This window comes from Mustela nigripes, chromosome 6 (assembly GCF_022355385.1).
Source record: "Mustela nigripes isolate SB6536 chromosome 6, MUSNIG.SB6536, whole genome shotgun sequence".
Classification (NCBI taxonomy): domain Eukaryota; kingdom Metazoa; phylum Chordata; class Mammalia; order Carnivora; family Mustelidae; genus Mustela; species Mustela nigripes.
Window position 1 is genome coordinate 139,370,335 of NC_081562.1, and position 5,552 is coordinate 139,375,886.

Genomic DNA, 5,552 nt, shown 5'->3' on the forward strand with positions numbered 1-5,552 from the left:
ATCTCTTTGTTGAGGGTCTCATTGACTCTGCACTCTTTTCTAGTCCAGTGAGTATCTTTATGATTATTGCCTTAAATTATCTATCAAGCATATACTTATCTCTGTTTTGCTTAGGTCTCTGGCTATGGTTTTGTCTTATTCTTTAATTTGGAACATATTCCTATCTCTCCTCATTTTGTCTAGCTCTCTGATTGTTTCTCTATATTAGGAAAGTCAGCTACATCTCCTGCTCTTGTGGCTTTATGAAGAAGGGGTTCTTTTGTGTCTTGCAGTGTTTGTCTCCTGTTCCCCAGACCTTGGTGCTTCAAGGGTGTCTCCTATGTATGTTGCATGCACCCACCCTACTGTTGTGGCTGGGCCACATTTGCCTTTAATTCAGTAGACTGCAATGGCCCACCTTGCCTGTCATGGGTTGGGTTTTGTCTCTGCACAGTTAAGGGGCCCGTCTTAGGCCATTGTTAGCTTATCATTGGGTGATATCAACAATCAGAACAGCGAGCTGTCCTCAGCTGTTTTTTGGAGCTGTGGTGACCCTGAACTGTAGGATTCTCTCCCTGTGCTGCCTCTTAGAAGTTTTTGTTGGTGAACAGGGCCAGCCATTAGATCAGGTGCTGCCCAGACTGCAGATGTACTGATTTCTGGAGCACACTCTGCACTGCCAGTTATGAAGTTCGTTTGCTGGGTCTGCCGTTGAATTGATGTATGTGGTTACCTTCCCTTTTCCTCAGACCAGGAGTCACTTTGGAGTGGCTCTGGTCCTTTCCAGGGCTACTTATAGGATGAGACATGGCAGAAGCTACTTTGGAGGGACTCCTGCCAAGTGGGATGGATTGGATGGTGCAGATCCTCTGGAGAATGTGGGGGCAGGGCACACAGTGTTAGTAAAGTAGTTAAGAGGGTTTGTGTTGATTTCTGCAAATGTCCAGGCTATCTAGGCTTCGATTTTGGGGGGCAGTTACAGTGTAGGGGGAGAAATAGAGTCTGACAGCTTTTTTGTTCTTACAGAAATATCCTAAACATCTGACCTTCTAGTACTGGTTTTAAGATTAGTAAATGAATCTTCATGTATACCCTAGGTGTTTTTCAAACTGTTCCTTCTATGCTGTGTCTTGGGGTGGGAGGTTGTTTGTTGTGCTATCTCTTGAAAGGTAGGTACTCAGTTTTCTGTTGCACCCAGCTCTCCTAGAGCTAAGCCTGCCGACTTTTAAAGTAGCCAGAATTAAGCCCTGCTGGCTGTAAAAATTCTCCAAGTTAAGTCCCATTGGTTTTTAAAGCCAGATGTCATGGGGACTCATCTTCTCTGTACAGGTCCCCCATTTTGGGGTGCCTGGTCTGTTCCTCTGCCTTCTCTCTGCTCAAGGTATCCTTCCTCTTCGTGGTTAGTCTTGCAAGGTATTTGGTTCCCAATAGTGTCTCTGCCCTTCCTACCTTTTTTGATATGGCCTTGTCTTTACCATTAACTGCGGAAAGTCTGTTCTGCCCATCTTCGTGTCCTTTTCTGAACTGGCTGCACTGATGTAGCTGTTGTCTAAGTGTGTTTGTGGGAGAGATGAATTTAGGATCCTCCTAGTCTGCCATCTTCCTTAAAGTTAAAATCTGTTCAATATTCTTGATATATGCTGCCTTGTAAATATTTTCGTCATGATATATGATTAAATGCAAGGACTCGATTATTTTTTTGTGTTCCTCCAAGGCAACTGGCACAGTGCTTGGCCTGTAATGAGTACATAATTCCATAAATTTTTTGTTAAATAATTGTTTTTATTTGGATTTCTAATTATGATTTGGGACTAGAGGTTTATTTTTTACTTTTTAAAAAAAATCTTTATTGAGATATAATTGTTATACAATAAGCTGCCATAAGGTATATAATTTGTTTTATAATCATATCAATTATATATCCATAAGACCATCACCACAAATAAGGCAAGGAATATAATCATCATTCAAAAAGTTTTCTGTGCCTCTTTGAATAGTCCATTCCTCTCCTCCCTGGGCTTTTCCTCATCTCAGGCAACAACTTATCTGCTTTCTGGAACTGCAGATTTCGCATTTTCTAGAATTTCACATAAATGGAATTATACAGTACGTGACATCTTTAGTGTAGCTTATTTCACACAGCATTTTAAAACAAAGTTACTGTGAATATTCATGCACAAGCATTTTTTCTCTTGAGTATACTTAGGAATGGAATGGCTAGATTATATGGTATGTATGTTACACTTTTTAAGAAGCTTCCAAAAACTGGGTATACTTCCCTACTGGCATTACATGAATTCTCCAGTTATTTGGCATCCACACCCTCCCTTGGTATAGTCAATCTTTTAAATTTTAGATATTCTAAATGTAGTGGTTTTAATTTGCATTTTCTCAATGACTGATGATGTTAAGCAAGTGCTTACTTGCCATCCATGTATCTTCTTTGGTGAAGCGTCTGTTCAAATCTTTTGCTCATTTCTTTTTTTAAAGATTTATTTATTTATTTATTTGAGAGAGAGAGAGAATGTGCCTGCATAAGCCAGGGGAGGGGCAGAGAGAGAAAGGGAAAGAAAGAATCCTAAGCAGACGCCATGCTGGGTAAGGAGTCCAATGGAGGGCTAGATCCCATGACCCCCAGATCATTACCTGATTTTTTAAAAATATTATTTTATTTTATTTTTTATTTTTTTATTTTCAGCATAACAGTATTCCTTGTTTTTGCACCACACCCAGTGCTCCATTGCAATCCATGCCCTCTCTAATACCCACCACCTGGTTCCCCCAACCTCCCACCCTCATTACCTGATCTTTTGATCATTTTTTAGTGGATTGCCTGTTTCTCATTATTGAGTTCTGAGAGTTTTAATATATTTTGAATAAGTCCGTCATTAGATATGTGGTTTGCAAATATTTTTTCTTGGTCTGTTTAGTTTTTCATTTTTGGACAGTATATTTCCAAGAGCAGGTTTAAATTTTGATGAAGTCTAGTTTATTAATTTTTTGTTTTATGAATCATACTTTTGGAGTAGTATCTAAATCTTTGCGTAACCCAAAGTTACATAGGTTTTTCTTCCATGATCTATTCTAGAAGTTTTATAGTTTTAAGTTTTAGATTTTAGTTCTATGATCTACTTTAAGGTATTTTTATATGATAGGGATCTGGATCAAAGTTCTCTTTTTGCATATGAATGTCAAATTTTAAGTATAACTTGTTGAAAAGATTACCCTTTATATAATGAGCTGATTTATTCATCATTATGAAATAATACTTCTTAACTCTGGTAATATTCTTTGGTTTAAACCCTGTTTTAACGAATAGTAATATAACCACCACACCTTTCATTTGGTTTAATGTTGGGATGGTCTATCATTCTATTCTTTAGCTATTCATCTTTTTAAAAATTTTAACTATTTTTTAAAAAGATTTTTTTAAAAAAAATTTATTTGAGAGAGAGAATGAGTGGGGTGGAGAGGGGCAGAGGGAGAAATAGACTCCGTGCTGAGCAGGGAGCCCAATATGGGGCTCCATCCCAGGACCCTGAGTTCATGACCAAATGCAGCTGCTTAATCAACTGAACCACCCAGGCATCCCATCTTTTACTATTTATGTAGTTGTACCTTTATATTTAAAATGAGTTCCCTTCATCTCTTTTCTGGATGGAACCTGAAAAGACTGCAGATAAGGAGAAAAATAAGGTTTCTGTTATGCCAGAAACCCTTAAGAGAAAGCGAAGGAATTTTGTAGAATTGATTACTAAATGTCTGAGAAAAAGGATTGCCCACAAGATGCTTTGAAAGGCAAAGAGGAAGCTTATCTATGAAAAAGCTAAGCATTATCACAAGGGATATAGGCATATGTACAGAACTGAGATTTGGATGGCTAGGATGTCAAGAAAAGTTGACAACTTCTAGGTACCTGCAGAACCCAAACTGGCACATATCACTGGGATCAGAGGTTTCAGTGGTGTGAACCCAGAGGTTCAAAAGGTGTTGCAATTTCTTCGTGTTCACCAAATCTTCAATGGCATCTTTTTAAGCTCAACAAAGCTTCAGTTAACATGCTAAGGACTGTGGAACCATATATAGCATACGTATATCCAAACCTGATGCTGGTGAATCAATTGATCTACAAGCACAGTTACTACAAAATCAATAAGAAGCAGATTGCCCTGACACAGAACACACTGATTTCTCAATCTCTTGGTAAATATGGCATAATCTGCATGGAGCATCTGATTCATGAGGCCTGTACTGTTGGAAAATGTTTCAAGGAAGCAAACAACTTTTTATGGCCCTTCAAGAGGGAAAATGAAGAAAAAGACCACCCATTTTGTAGAAGGAGAAAATGTGGACCACAGGAAAGACCAGATCAGTAGGCTTATTAGAAGGTTGAACTAAGTTATCTACCATGATTATTTTTGCAATCTGGTCAGTTAATAAATGGCTACTTTCAAATTGAAAACAAAAATTAAGTGAGTTTCCTTTAGTCAGCATATAATTGGACTTTGCTTTCGTATTTAATCTGTTATTTCCACTTTTTAATGGAAATGTTTAGAACATTTATATTTAATGGGATCATCTATCATAGTACTACCCATTTTCTAATTATCTTATCTTTTGTTCCCCTCATCTCCTTTTCCTGACATATTTTTAACTGAGTATTTTAAAAAATTTCATTTTATCTCCCCTGTTCGCACATTAGCTATAAATCTTTGTTGTGTTATTTTAGTGGATGTTTTAGCATTTATAATATATACCCTTAATGCAACATTGTCTACTGTCCTGTGGTGTTATACCACTACATGTAGAGTAAGAGAATATAATACACACACACACACACACACACACACACAGATATTCTCCTGTTGGATAGTCTCTGGCTGGTGCCTGGTGGGGAGGGGCCTCCACCTTTATCCTCCAGTTGGGTTGGGGCTAGACACTGCGCTTCATGGTCAATTGCAGTTACTGTCTGTGCTCACTCATTGGTAGGCCTGAGAGTATGCTCTATGATTAGGCAGGGTCACTAACTAAACTCCCTGTCTGGACCAGGTGTTAGGCTGTGTTCAGCAATCAGTTAAGGCCATAGGCTAGACTTCTTGGCTGGGCTCTGAGGATGCTCAGAGCCACTGGTTATGTGGGGCCAGGGGCTGTATTTATCAGTTGAGCAGGGCTCAACAGTAGCAGGGCTACTGTTTTGGCTCCTTTTGGAAGCAGGGCTATAGGATGAGCTTTCTGTTTGCCTGGCTTAACTGGCCAGGCTTTCTGTTAGACAAGCTGTGGATTTGGTCCCTGCATAGGTGGGGCTGTAGAACAGACTCCATGGTTGAATCAGATAGAACTGCACACTGAGCACCCCGGCCAGATGGAGCCTCCAGCTCAGGTCTGCAGATGAGCAGAACTGCTGGCTGGGATCTCAGCTCTGTGCTGCTCCAAGTAGGAATGCAGGAATGCTATCCACCAAGATCTTAGCACTGGTTGCTGTAGGCCTTGCCCCCATTCTCTATCTTAATCTGATCCCAGTGGGCTGAACTCTGCAGATTTTCCGTGAAACAAGACCTGAGGTACCTCTGAAC

At 39.5% G+C, this 5,552-nt stretch overlaps 1 pseudogene; it reads left to right on the plus strand.

The window, feature by feature from the left end:
* The first annotated feature begins 3,660 nt into the window (after positions 1-3,660).
* LOC132020917 (large ribosomal subunit protein uL30-like) lies at positions 3,661-4,377 on the plus strand (annotated as a pseudogene).
* The last annotated feature ends 1,175 nt before the right edge of the window (positions 4,378-5,552 follow it).